This window comes from Panthera onca, chromosome F2 (assembly GCF_046562875.1).
Source record: "Panthera onca isolate mPanOnc1 chromosome F2, mPanOnc1 haplotype 2, whole genome shotgun sequence".
NCBI lineage: Eukaryota > Metazoa > Chordata > Mammalia > Carnivora > Felidae > Panthera > Panthera onca.
The window spans coordinates 69,258,169-69,272,436 of record NC_138356.1 but is presented as its reverse complement, the minus strand read 5'-3'; the positions used below and the strand labels follow the sequence as shown (position 1 = coordinate 69,272,436).

The window sequence follows — 14,268 nt, the reverse complement described above, 5'->3', positions numbered from 1 at the left end:
GGCTCTGTGCTGACAGCATGGAGCCTGCTTGGGATTCTCTGTCTCTCCCTCTCTCTCTCTCTGCCCCTCCCTGCTGTGCTCTCTCTCTCTCTCTCAAAATAAACATTACAAAAAAGAGGCAATTAAGTTTAGATGAGGTCATGATGAGATGAGTGTCCTTATAAAAAGAGACACCAGAGACCCTGCTTCCTGTCTCCACCACGTGAGCATACAGCAAGAAGGTAGACTCCTTGCAGAGACCCGACCACACTGGCACCCTGACCTTGGACTTCCAGCTTTCAGAACTGTAAGAAGTTTCTGTTGTTTAAGCCACCCAGTCTGCGGTATTTTGATATGGTAGCCAGAATAGACTAATTACCTAACTTATGAAATTGTTTTAAAATTAATACAAACAACTATGGAGTTATCCTACGCCTGGCATTGTTCTCAGAGCGTCGCACGTACGTTAGTTTCCTAGGGCTTCCATAACAAAATGCCACAAAGTCAGTGGATTAAAACAATGGAAATGCATTGTTTCACAGTTTTGAAGGCTAGAAGGTCCAAAGTCAAGATGTTGACAGGACCAAACTCCCTTTGAAAGTCTCTGAGAGATGTTCTTCCTTGCCTTTTCCTAGTTTCTGGTAGCCACAGGCATCCCTTGGCTTATGGTAGCATAACTCCAATCTCCATCTCTGTTGTGACATGGCGTTCTCCCCCACGTGTCTGTGTCGTCACTTAGTTACCTTTTTATAAGGACACTGGTCATATTGGGGGAAGAGCCTACCTTACTCACGTCTTACTGTCATCTTAACTAATCACATCTACGATGTCTCCATTTCCAAATAAAGTCCCATTCTGGGATATTGAGGGTTAGGACTTCAGCATATCTTTTTTGGAGACAACAGTTCAACCTATCGTAATACATATTTTCTCATTCAATCTTCATAACAACCCAATGAAGCAGATATTAACATTATTCCCATTTTATAGATGAGGACATTGAGGCTCAGAGAGGTCACATAACTTGTCCAAAGTCACATAGCAATTAAACATGCGCTTATGCTTTGTGGACAGAATAGACACTCGGGAAAAACTGTGGGTTTGCTTTATTTTGAAATGCCTCCCAAATAGCAAAAACTTTTAGACTAATATCCCTCATCAAGATAAATGCAAAAATTCTTCACAAAACATAAGCAAACCAAATGCAGGCATATATAAAAAAGGATAACACATCATGACCAAGTGGAATGGAATATATCAGTGATAACTGATTTAAGTCTTTGCCTAGTGAGTCCAGTATTTTGGGCTTTCTCAGGGAAAGTTTCTGTAAACTATTTTTTTTTCCTGTGTATGGGCCATACTTTCCTATTTCATTTCATGTCTTGTATTTGTTGCTATTGTTACTGAAAACTGGACATTTAAAATAATATGGTGTGTCAGTTCTGAAACTCAGATTCCTTCTCTTCTCTGAGCTTTGTTATTGTTGCCACTGCTTGCTAATTTAGTGACATTCCTGGACTCTTTGTGTAAAATATGTATTCTATGTCATGTGTAACTTACTGAAGTTTCTATTCATGTAGCCTAGTGGTTAACTGATGACTGGACAAGAGGTTTCCATAAAATTACTCAAACTAATAATCTTCCAGCCTTGTTAAGTAAGGTGTGTGTGTGTGTGTGTGTGTGTGTGTGTGTGTGTGTGTGTAGAGTTATGTTTTCAGCGCTCTGGCAGGCAATTTACAACTCTAGTCTGTGCTCAACTCCTTGCTCACACAGAGACTCAAGATAACCAGAGGTGAGAGTAGGACATTCTCAAGGCTTTCCTGGGCATACCCAACAGTCCTGAATATGCACATGGGCTTCTAGACTCCCGGGAATATGCTGGAGCTTTTCAAAGATGCCTATGGTATCTCATTACCCAGTTTTGCTTTTCTTTTTAATACTTTTGGTTTGCCACTTGTTAGCTCCAACTGTTTAACACATCCTCAGGCAGCTGTGATATTAAACAATTGCCACTGATTATATTTGACAAATACTCTGTGGGTGGGGCTCCTCAGAAAGCACGCTCTGATTAGATCAGATAAAGGCATTCTTGAAAGTGGAGCTTTTCCGTGAACTGCCAGACAGATCACATGGCGACAGTTTCTAGGAATGGGACTTCCTAGAAGCTCCAAAGCCATTTTGCTTTCTTCAGTAGCTGCTAATCTGCTATTTTTCACAGCTACTGTAATTGTGAGGCTATTGGCTTTCGATGCTACTGAAGTGCTGGGGAGAGGGTGATGGGCTTAAGTCCCGTTAAAATGCCACGATACTCCCTGTCCTTGTTGAGATTCGGCCATTTTTCTTGAGTAAATGCTGCTGGGGTTGTTGCAAGCCACTGGTGATTTTTCAGTTACGAAACAGTTAATTTTGACAGTTTTCACTAGGGTCCTCATTGCCGTTATGGAGAAGCGGGTTTCAGAGGTCCTCAATCAACCATTTCAGAACAACCAGTTGTATATCCACTTTCTATAGTTACGTAACAAATTAGCACAAACTTGGAGGCTAAACCAACACCCATTTATTATGTCATGGTTTTCATAGGTCAGAAGTTTTGGCACAGAACAACTGGATTTTCTGCTCAGGGTCTTATGAGGCTAAAATCAACGTGTTGGCTGGACCGAGTTCTTTCTGAGCCTGGGCTCTCCTTTCATCCTCCTTGAGGTTGTTGGTAGATTTTGAGTTTTGGTTGCGGTACTGAGGTCCCCGTTTCCTCGCTGGCTGACAGTCCATTCGTCTCCTCAAGGCCACCCTCAGGTCCTAACATGGCCTAGAAACTTACTTTCTTTGAAGCCAGCAGGAAAAGCCTCTCCTTGGTCTGTTAAGATAGAGACTTAAGCTACATAGTCTAATCATGGGAGTGACTAGCCTATCATATTCACAGGACATACTCACACTCAAGGAGGAGGGATAATATAAGGTACATACACCAGGGGATGGGATTCTTGGGGGCTGTCTTAGAATTTTGCCTACCATAGTCTTAATTGTAGGGTTTTGTGTAGCACTGTTGTATATAAATCATACCTATAAATTAACCTAATGTAATCATCACGACAGTTCTTTGAGATAGCAAAAAAGGTGTTCCAAAACACATTTCAGAGATGGGAACTTAAAGGCTCAGAGAGACCATATGACTTTCTCATGGGCGTACGACTAATGAGAGGCAGATTAAATCCTCTGATTCCTGTAGAACACCCGCTGTCCTTCTGCACACCTGTCTGCCATGTTAAAGCTCAGGCCTTTCTAAGTTTTGTTTGTTACACGGCAGTAAGGATGTTAGTATCTGAGGCCCCTTAAAGGAACTTTGTTCCCGGCACAGTCTCCCCCGGGCTCCTGCATCTCCTGCCTGTGTATCTGGGGAGAATACTTGAGCATGGAAAATAGTATTAACCAGGAGTTTTGATAAAATGGGAGTTTTCAGGGGTGAATTGCAATTTAAATAGCTGAGAAATTCCATTTACTCCCAGCAATGTATTCTGAATGCTCCCTCCGGCCCAGCTCTAAAGGAGCAGACAGTCATCTCCCGCAGAAAGTAATGGAATTTTTATTTTTGTCTTAGAAGTGCCTTGAAATCAGCAATCTCAAGGCTGGCAACGGGGCCTTCCTTGAAGGCCTCATCACAAAGAATAGCAGAAGGTTCTGAAGGTAGTCAGCCATGGACCAAACTCATTCTCACTTCACTTCAGTTGAATGGTTTTGCAAGTGGTAGAGGAAATTAACCATTTAGGACCAACTTTCCCACCTCCCTCTACTTAATCTCCTTATTCAGTGTGTCCAAGCGTCTAAAAGGTAGCAGGTTTTCTTTAGTTCCAATTCGATCTTTTTAATGATGCTGCGGCTTTCCATTGTAATGCAAATGGACACTTGTGGCCCTCATCAATCAGTCCTTCAAATGTTCGAGGACAGTGGAGCTGGGATTTTGGTTCCCTTTCCAGATTCCCTTTACTTGGTCCCCACACAAATTCCCCTACTGCTGTGAGAAGGTATCTCTCGTCTTTCCACACTGCCTCAAAGGGGCAATGACTAAGCAGGTGTGTTTCATGCTCCAGAGCTCCCTTTTTGATCAGGCGAAGGCTGGATCCTGCCGAGACCAGAGACCACATCCTTGCTTAGAATCCTCCTCTGCCCATCCTGCTCCCTGCATTTCTTCTCTCTCCAGGGCCTTCTGCAGGCATTGAATCTACATTCACCCAAATCACTGTTGCAAGGGCTGCTTTGATGTCACTGACCTAAGGCAGATAGTAACGAAATTCTGCTGGATCTTTCCTCTAAGTCCAAAATAATATCATAGCCAGGAATTAAAGGTCTTGCTATAAAAAACTATCAGCTAGTCCCCCTTGTCCTTACGAACGTGGAGGTCATTTACCTTTCAGCGTCAATTACCTTGAATGTAGCCACAGACCTAGAAAAAGGCTTATGAGTAACAGATCTAGATATTGTAAGATAAAAGGCAACCTGTACCTTCGTCATTAAAAACAAAGTGCAGGTGTTGGGGCGCCTGGATGGCTCAGTCGGTTGAGTGTCCTACTTCTGCTCAGGTCACGATCTCATGGTTGGTGAGTTCGAGCCCCACTTCGGGCTCTCTGTTGTCAGCTCGAAGCCCGCTTCTGGGTCCTCTTTACCCCCCTCCCTTTGCCCCTCCCCTGCTGGTGCTCTCTCTTTCTCTCAAAATAAATAAACATTAAGAAAGAAAGAAAGAAAGTGCAGGCTTTGATGCCTGACAGATATACATTTGTATACCTGGGTAAGCTGGTGACCTTTCCCGTTCTCTGGGTCCCGTCTGTCATGCAGGGCTCACCCCATCCATCTCACAGTGTTGCTGGAAAGACAAATGGAACAATTTGTTAAATGAGTTAGTACAAATCAGAGCTTCAAAAACCAAGAGTTTTGTGTTTTTTTTTTTTTTGTTTTTTTTTTTTTTTATTTTATTTTTGGGACAGAGAGAGACAGAGCATGAACGGGGGAGGGGCAGAGAGAGAGGGAGACACAGAATCGGAAACAGGCTCCAGGCTCCGAGCCATCAGCCCAGAGCCTGACGCGGGGCTCGAACTCACGGACCGCGAGATCGTGACCTGGCTGAAGTCGGACGCTTAACCGACTGCGCCACCCAGGCGCCCCTTTTTTTTTTTTTTTTTTTTTTTTTTTTTTTTTAACATTAAGGTCTTTGTGTGACAGGAAGCATGCTATTTTAGGCCGGGTACAAGCCAACTTCTGTTTCAAAGCTGAGGCTCAGAGAAGATCCTTTTGCTTACACATGAAAACAAAAACTCACCAGCTCCAAGAGAAACAAAAATGAACTTTGATGTTCTGCCTCACCACACTGAGTTCCATTCGGAGAGGAAGGGGGTGGATTGCTAGAACCGGAGGAGAACACGGGCTGCAGTTGTCCAGGCATGGTGCGGTGGGCGTGGGCAGTAAGATGGGGTAGGCATTGTCCCGGAAGTCGGCTGAACCCAAGGAGCTGGGGCGGCCGTGTTTAAACACAGGAGGGGTGGCCAATGTGGAAGGTGACATATATCCTCTTTGGTTAAACCTGGGGAGCGAGAGCTCTGTCGATGTCTATACTCTCTGTCCTCTTACGTAAGTTTGAAATATTTAAAAATAAAATGTAAAATTGGGGCACCTGGGTGGCTCAGTCGGTTGAGCGTCCGACTTCGGCTCAGGTCATGATCTCGTGGTTCGTGAGTTCGAGTCCCACGTCGGGCTCTGTGCTGACAGCTCAGAGCCTGGAGCCTGCTTCGGATTCTGTGTCTCTCTCTCTCTCTCTGCCCCTCCCTTGCTTGTGCTCTTTCTTTCTCAAAAATAAATAAATACACATTTAAAAAATTAGATGAATAAAATGTAAAATAAGAGTACAGGTAACAACGGGCTGAATGAGAATGATTAAACCCACGTTGTGAAATGAACCAGGCATGGTATAATTTACAGTACCCTAAACTCAAATTAATGCTTACCCACCATATGTTTGCATCAGTGAATTTATATACATGTGTGTGTTTATCTCTATGTATTTTTCACATAACACATATAACCACACATGAGTTTAACTGAATCTTCTTACCTGGCATCGGCCCCGGGGTAGTAAATGAGCAAATTCTTGGATCCCGTGTCTCCTTTACAAATGCCTTCTTCTCCCAGATTCCAGGACAGCCCTGTGCCCTCCCCGCTTCTCCCCCTTTGTCCTTTCCGGTTCTCTACATCTCTGAGCTGACACCAGAAGTCTTTTCATTAAACCTGTGAATCTAAAAATGTGTCCTGGCTTAGAAAGCATTCCTCATTTCTTACAACCATTATTGCTTTTTAATTTCCTTTCTTCGGTTACCAGTGAAGTTGAACATCTGTTCTGCTCTTCGTCAGTCATTCCCAGCCCCGCCCTGCCCCAGAGCCAGTGTGGTCCCAGATCTGCTCTCAGGAGTCCTGGGGGGTGGCAGGTGGCAGGGAGCCTGGAGGTGCTAGACAGGGAGGAAGATGTGGTAGGGGGATTTGGGGAGGTATGAGAACTGAGGTAGGCGGTTCCTGATTCCGTTTGTCAGCTCTTCCCTTAGGATTTGTTCATCTCTAGGGCTAAAATCTCCTTGCAACATTTCCCTTTATTCCTTCAGGACCTATCGTCCCCAGGGTAATTTATTTTAACTAGTACTTCGTTCTCAATTATCCTGCCAACAGAAATTCCAACCAGAAGACAAGAACTTCAAAGCTGGACTCCGGCCCTCTTTTGGAGCAAGCAGCAGCATCTCAAGCAAAGTGAAGGGAGTGGCTTCAGTCTTGTTCCTGGGAGAAGACATGCCCTTCAGGTTAGTCACAGTCAAGGCGAGTTTCATGGAGAGACTCCTGATGTCACGTGTGGGTGTAAGGAAACCCTGAGGGCCAGTACCAGGGCTGATAAGAACAAGGTTCCTTTGCATCCCCAGGTCCAAGGGAAAGAGGGACAGAGTGGCATATCGAACAGAAACAGAGAGGGCCTGACCAGTATGGAGAAAGCTGCCTGACATGAGACAGACCCAAAGAGGAAGGAGGTGGCCGTCTCCAGGTGTGACTCAGAATAAACACCCCACCTCACACTCCTCCCTCTTCTGCTGGTGTTGATAATTAGCCAAAGCCTACAAGAAGCCGAATGGCAAGAGAACCCATTGATGGATTCCTCCAGGCGGCCTCCTGGGGCACAGAGAAGACTGGAGAGTGGATCTGGGCCAGTCACTTGCACACGCCCAGCACAAAGGCCACGGGGACCACATGTCATCGAGTGTTCATACGGCAATCTAAGACTTTTTCAATTAAATGGCAAAGTACCGTACAACGATAATTACTTTGCTCTGATAATTCAGTCACTACTTTGAGTCACCCTGTAAGGGATTTATTATTATTAACTCCCCAGAAACCAAGGCAGACAGCGATTAATTACTGCTCCAATATAGCTAGAAAGACTTCTGAGAAAAAGTTTGTGAGACGCCCCTGTTCAGTCCTTGCTTATAACCACTACACTCTACAAACTTATTCTGCCCTCTCCTTGGGCACTTCCTCAGAGCCAGACGCTTCTTCAGCACCCTAAGGGGCCTTTATGACCTGGTTCCTTGACTTCCCCTCCTCTCCAAAAGTTGTCTGAGTCACTGGTCACAGGATTCAGAAATCGGGTCCAGGCGCTAACAGGCAAGACCGGACCCGGTGAAGGCCCGCGGTCGAGCAGCTCGTGGTGGACAGACAGGGCCACAGAACAGTGACCAGGGAACCAGCAGAAAGGAACATAGAGACCAGATGCAGACTTTCACCTGCAGCCTGGAGGTCGGGCCCAGAGGAAAAGCGATAAGGAACATAAAGGTTATACGTGAGGTTGGCACAGCTCCTCAAGAAATGGGAGAAAGAGGAGAGTGACACATTGCTTTAGTGCAACCACGGCAGCCACTATATGTATAGTGCTTTAGTGGTTAAGACAGATTCCCAAATATTTCAGCAGCCGATAGTTTCCTTTACTAGACTGTGGGCTTCCTGAGGATGGTGGCTTGTCATTTTGGTGTCCCTACAACCCAGCAAGACGTCTGACACTTAGTAGCTACCATCTGCAAATCCATTGGTTAAATCAGTCTTTGGAAACAGAGCAAATTATGGAACCCTGAGGGTTTTGGTAGCCAATGACATCAGGAACATCATTCTGGTGCTATTGATCTTTGAGTGAAGTGAGAGTCCCCGGGGAGGCCATCGAGTCTTTGGGAGCCTGAGTGTGCTCACACATGAAAGGACAACTAAACGTCCCTACATTTGCAGGATTTCTGGGAAGCTGTACACACACACACACACACACACACACACACACACACGCGCGCGCGCGCACACTCAATACTGTTTTTGCATCTGGCAAGGTAACCATGATGATATGATGACAGTGACCATGATAACGAGGACGCAACCTCCCTTGGGGAAACGTTTCGCTACCTCCATTATTTGAACGCATTTGCTTCCAGACAGTCCCGTCTAAACAACAAACAGGTCTTAAGCTTCCCACTTGAGAAAAAAGCCGACGAAGAAAGCTGTGCAGGTAGCAAGGTGACCTCTGTTATTAAATCAACACAACGGAGCAGGCTTCTCACCCCACGTGTAAGGGTTACGAAGGAAGGTTTAAAAGCCACCCCTCCTCGTCCTCTCTGAGGTAAAAGCTCTTGCTGCAGGGGTTTGCTGAGCCTTCCTAAGCCCGGGGTGACACCAGGTCATGAGATGGTGCTTAAGTAGTTCATCTCTGGGTTAGTTGTGATTTTTTTTTCTTTATCTTTTTTGTTTTGTTTTGTTTTTCCGGTCAGCTTTCTCAGCCTGTAAAAGTTCGAGTCTTCTTGCCTTCATCATTCTCACCACGAGAGTCTCATACCTTGCTCTCGTTCCCATGCTTCCCACCCCTCACTCCACCAAAAGCAGTGTGTTTAGTGGTAAAGTCGGTGAAGACAGCATTTAACAGACAAAATGGCGGACATACTCCCCCTGGCTCTCTGTATCAGCTCCCTCGCTGACACCCACCTATGGTCTGACAAGGAGGGACTCTCTCTACAGGGACTGTCCCTGCTCTGTGTTCACTGTGTTTCTAACATGAGCTCATCAGTCTCCTCTGAATCCCGGGTGGTGGAGGAGGAGAGAGGATGCAGGAATCAGGGGCCACAAAATATGAGGCATTTGGCAGCTTTCTTTCAAGGCGTTATTAGCTAAACATTAAAACAAAATGTGCTCATTAAATCCAGCAGCCAAGGATGGTACTTGGTTCCTGTGCATGATGGCGATCCATATAACATGAATCACAGTCAGGAATGCAAGCTGGACTTGGAGCAAACTTCCCTGAACTGTGTAGCACTGGTAAACATTGCTGTTTGCTGTGTGAAAGTGCCTGGGGAAGGCTCAGTCGAGGACTTCCCGTAGGGCACATTTCAGTAGCATTGATCCAAGAGACCTTGTCCTCTCTTCTCCTGCCCTACTTGGAAGGGGAACCATGATGGATTCATCAATCCTCTGGTTCTCTCCCACTTGTATGAGTGCAGGAATCTCAGCCTGGAGTTTACTGATGTGCAAAGATCTATACATAGTGTTCATGAACCTTCTGATACTTAGACCAATTTTGTGTCTCTGTCTTCCATGGGCTTCTCTTTCTGAGAAAAATTTCCAAGTCTTTCAGGAGAATCCCATGGTTGTGCACATCCTCCAAAACATTAAGAACCACTAACGTGGAGGGTTAGTTGAAACATTCTGTAAACTGTACAAAGTATATTTTAGGCAAAAAAGAGAGGGGAAGGAACTCCCTTTTTCCTTGGCTTACAGCAGTCTTACTCTCGTCGCAAGACCCACGCACAGGGATGGTGGTGGGCGTGGCGAAGGAGTACTGGCAGTTGAAGCTCAGTTGTACCCCCCACGCGGATACCAGCTGGCTTTCTGAATCTGTGTGGTCTCCAAAATACTAGCCATGAAGTGGTTAAAGATGGGCACTCACCCTCCGTGCCTGCCACACGGGTACGGCCAGGAAGGGATATGTTGATTACACAGAAGCTTTGATGGCTTTTGTGTATTGCCACAAATGTGCTCTTACGAGAACAGCCACTCGACATTCGCTGAGTGTGCAAAACCAGGGAGTGAGTCTTCTCAAAGTCTCAAGGTCTGTGTCCTACATGTGAATTTTGACGAATTTCTTAATGCTCCAGCCTGCGTTTCGTCACCTGTTCAATCCAGGCAAGCCTGCTCACCTAACTCGCCTTTAAAGGATGTAATAGTTAAATGATAGAGTTAGTGAATTACTAAAGGGAGGTGAAAAAGAAGCCGAAAAGAACATAGACACCTAGGTATTCTATTCTTAACAGAAAGAATTTGATTGTTCTGAGAGGGCAACCAGGTCCAAAAAGCAGGACAGGCTGCTTCCAGGAGGAAACTGGGATCCCCTAAAAACAGATCCCTGGAGCAAAGCTCACTGTGGGCAACCAGTCTTCTACGTCAACTGTTGGGATGTGACTACTTCGTGTGTTGTTCACTCGCACTGTAACATATACACTGGAATCTTAATACTGTTGCTTTTCACAAGTATGCACTGTTCCAGGCACGACTTCATGTCATTTCACTTATTTTTGACAAATACTCTGCACGGTAAATACAATAGGTTTGTTGGAAATAGGTTGGACCTGGTTGATAGTGTCAGGAAATAGCTTTCTTTTTCTCCCTATGGCCTTCACACTCATTTGCCTCTTCCTTCCCCTGATGGCATACTGGGGACAGTCTATAGCTTCCTGGTCACTTGTAAGTATTAAAATGTCCAGTCCAATTGAAATCAAAATTGAATCTCATATCCAGTTCAGAGCTTCTCCCTTCTGCCCGGCTCAGGTGTATTCAGATGCTCAGGTACCAGAAAAGACATAGCGCCTTTGATCTGTTCTTCAACAATCTTTGCTCCACCTCTTACCTGACTCGCCTAATTGCCGATGGATATTCCAAGGTTAGAGTAGTGAGAAGGATGAGAGATGTCATGGCGGATGCTGTTCTTGGTGTCCTTTTAGTTGTTGAAGGCCCTACAAATAGTAGGATCCAAATGGTGGCTTTCATTCGAGACCCTGACTTGGCAAGGCACTCTACTAACCTCTTGTGACTTCTCTCAGTGTCTGTACCTCGTGGTACCCCAGTCCATTTGAGCAGATAAGTTAAGCTGGCTGCTTTCCATGGCATTCACCTGGCCCTAGTAAAATGCCCACATACCTGCTTTGCCATCGTGGGCAGCTTTCACGAGCCCCAGCCCCAGCCTTCTCCAAGCAAGCACTAGGCACCAGTCTCTTAGCAACCAATGCCAACAGAACATATTTGAAGATCTCCCAAGAATTCCACTATGCTCCAAGACTGGACAGCTTGGGACCAGTCCCTGCCTCTCCACATCCTACAAGCATCCAGCCTGCCCTCTTCCAATGAATCCTCTCTCTAAGATCAATTATCCTAGATGTCCTCATCTTGTTGTGGGTGAATGGAAGCAATGCCATACCCAATACTACGAGGCTCCTTGGAAGAATTCCTTTTCTCTAAGGAAGCTTCTAGCCTTCCTATAAACAAGCTATTGGGAATGTTGATTTGGATACAGACCAGGCATTCTTGTGGAGAGGGGTCGAGGTCCTGTCTTTAGGACACACGGCTACTTAGCTTTGTCCCCATCTTTGAGGTTTCAGCCAAAACTTCGTCTTAGTAAACATTGGCTATTATCCTTTTACCCACAAGGAACTGAACTGCAAAGAAATTTGTTGCCAAATGCCAGTAGTCACTCAACTTGTGAGAGCAGAAATCAGATCTGAACCCTGATCTGTCCTTCTCCCTGCTCAGTCTTCCCTATACTCCAAAGCTTTCTCCTAACCGAAGTTGCCTAGGACCAAGAAGAAGAGATTACACTTAATCCTATTTTACAGATGAGCAAACAAAGTCTCCAGAAGTTTAAGAGTCCACCTTGTAGACTAGTCAAAGTCCATCTTGTGGTCGAGTCCAAGTTCCAGCAGGAAACAGGTGGCTCACACAAAGGAAGCAGCTCAAAAACAGTTTAATAGAGAATCATTTAGAAAGATGTGGGCAGCATTAGGAAGCCACAGGGGATAGTGCAGTTTTTCAGGACTAGTTAGCAGCAGGGCTATTACCCCCAGGGCGAAAAGGAGGAGGGAAGGAGAAAACGGTCTTGAGGGCCACTTTGAGAGGAGCAGAGAGCTCAGGTTGTAGGAGCCAGCAGGTCCTAATTCATGGCTCAGGAAGGGGGCCAGCCTGCCTGCCTCTACTCTCTGTCTCCAAGCTCCTCTGGGAGTCAAACCCAGTAAGGAGCCAGCAGGCACTACCTGTGCCTGTTAAAGCTGTCCCTATATATGGGTCTCCCAGAGCCATGAGCAAGGGGATTTGGGGTGGAGAGTGGATCTGACCCACTCAGCCAGTAATGGCGGAGCTGAGGTTTGAAACCGTGTCTGCCTACCCCAACCCCTGTGTCACATTTGGTTGCCTCTGCCTTTATTTCATGATGCACCTGTGACAGTTTGACTGCAGTGGAAATCCTCTCGGGGCAGGGACTTTTTCTTACTGTGTTTATAATTGCTGCCATCCTGAGCACACACAGATATTCAGTAAGAGTTTTTTGACAGCATTAATGGGTGGAGGGGCAGGTTACAGATAAGCTTGAAACACAGGAGGACAGTATGAGCAAACGGAGAGAAATGATAAGCATTGCAGGAACTTAGTGTATAGGTATTTATGTGCGACAGTGTAAACAAAGTTATGTATACGTACGATTTCACATTACTTAGTTCATAGACATTGTCTCTTTTGAAGCTCACCTCAGCTCTTGGATTATCGTCCCTCGACGAATCACACAAGCTTATTTGTGTAATGACTGTAGCTGATAGGGATACGTGCTCAGGTCACCTCATAAAATCAGCACTCTTTCCAGTACCTCCCAAATGAGTATAACATGGTGAGATAACAGCATAATCATCGTTTGTTCTCAGTCTCTGTCTCTGTCTGTCTGTATGTTTGTCTTTCTTTTTTTTTTTCCTCCTGCCATTGACTCCTTGAAGAAATCAAGTTACCTGTCTTTTACGATGTCCCCCATTCTGAATGCGTGTTTGTTTCCTTAGAGTTTTATTTAACTTGTTATCCTTTCTCGTGCCCCTTTCCTATAGATGAGCCCTTGAGGATTGATTTGATTCAGATTCAGAATCAGATTTTTGTTTTGTTTTGTTTTGTTTTGTTTTTGGCAAGAATACTTCACGAGGGCGCTTCGTGTGTGTCTCATACTAAGCACACCAGGCTAGACACAAAGTCTGACTACTCCGCCTCTCCTGCGGCTCAGATGAATTGGTGGATTCGGGTGATTTACACAGTTTTAATTATCATCATCAATGACCGGTATCGTAAAGTTAAGTAGCAGCAAGGTAGCAGGCACTCAGCTTGGCATCACGTGTATGTTATCTTCTTGAACCCACACAAAAACTGCATAAAAAGGTCTCCTCGTGCTCGTTTATTAACGAAGCGAAACAGGCTCAGAGGTTAAGTGGGTTGCCTGAAGTCATACAACTAGTGAGTGACAGAGGCAGGGTATGGAGTAAGGACTGATGGACTCTGGAGTCTCTGTTCTGAACAATTAGGTGACATCATCTGTAGTTTTATTTCTTTCCAGTGCATTCTCACAGACTTGCTCCTAGAGATTTCGATTCTTGTCCCTTGAGTGGATGGTCTGTGTCAGAGTAATTTAGACTTTTAACGTTAGAGCCAGTGTTGGGCAAAGGGCCAAAGAGGGAGGCCACTTCGGTAGCAAGCAGTCCACAGGAGGAGGAAAGGAAAGATAACAGGTTATAGGGCAAGGTGCTTAGAACAGGTGGCATAGGCAGCGAAGTTCCGAAAAGCAATCTATTCAGATGCTTTTAATTGCACTTTATAAAATCGCAATCCAAAAATAACTTAAGAAAAAAGGATCTTTGATTTAATCAGGTCACCAAACTATGGAAAGGCCAGAGATAGGCTGTCCCCAGGACAGTCCCCAAGTACTAGAGTTCCACTGAATGCTCTCTCCATCTCTCAGCTCAGCTTCTTCATGCATGCTGGTTTCCTGCTGTCAGGCTGGCTGTCTCCACACGGCAGAAGCAAAGCTACAAGCAGCTTATCCTTACGGCTAACTGCATGAACAGAGAGGAAAGAGAACTTTCTCTTCTTAACTTTAGTGGAAAAAATTCCAGGGAAAAACTCTGATTGGCTGAGCTTGGACCAATCACTATGGCCAGGGAAGGGGAG

General features: G+C 45.4%; 1 protein-coding gene and 1 long non-coding RNA gene across 14 annotated transcripts in view; one reads left to right on the top strand and one right to left on the bottom strand.

Annotated features, from left to right (window-relative positions):
• LRATD2 (LRAT domain containing 2) overlaps positions 1 to 14,268 on the top strand; it is a 135,342-nt gene that overhangs the window by 17,803 nt on the left and 103,271 nt on the right. For 11 of the 12 annotated variants that reach the window (XR_013553507.2, XR_013553502.2, XR_013553506.2 and 8 more), the window contains one exon: positions 6,682 to 6,809. The gene's annotated coding sequence lies outside the window, so the exon portion shown is untranslated. Of the gene's footprint in view, positions 1 to 6,681; positions 6,810 to 6,926; positions 7,263 to 14,268 lie in introns of those variants that run through there. The other variant, XR_009603727.3, reaches the window with a different exon arrangement.
• On the bottom strand, positions 412 to 12,737 carry LOC144615093 (uncharacterized). 2 transcript variants are annotated; one of them, XR_014136566.1, is made up of 3 exons: positions 10,931 to 12,737; positions 4,756 to 4,834; positions 412 to 2,833 (listed from the first exon to the last, which is right to left on the bottom strand). It is a non-coding gene; the product is annotated as an uncharacterized LOC144615093 (long non-coding RNA). The 2 variants fall into 2 exon arrangements; XR_013553511.2 differs by lacking the exon at positions 412 to 2,833 and adding an exon at positions 3,544 to 4,244 and having other exon boundaries at positions 10,931 to 12,735.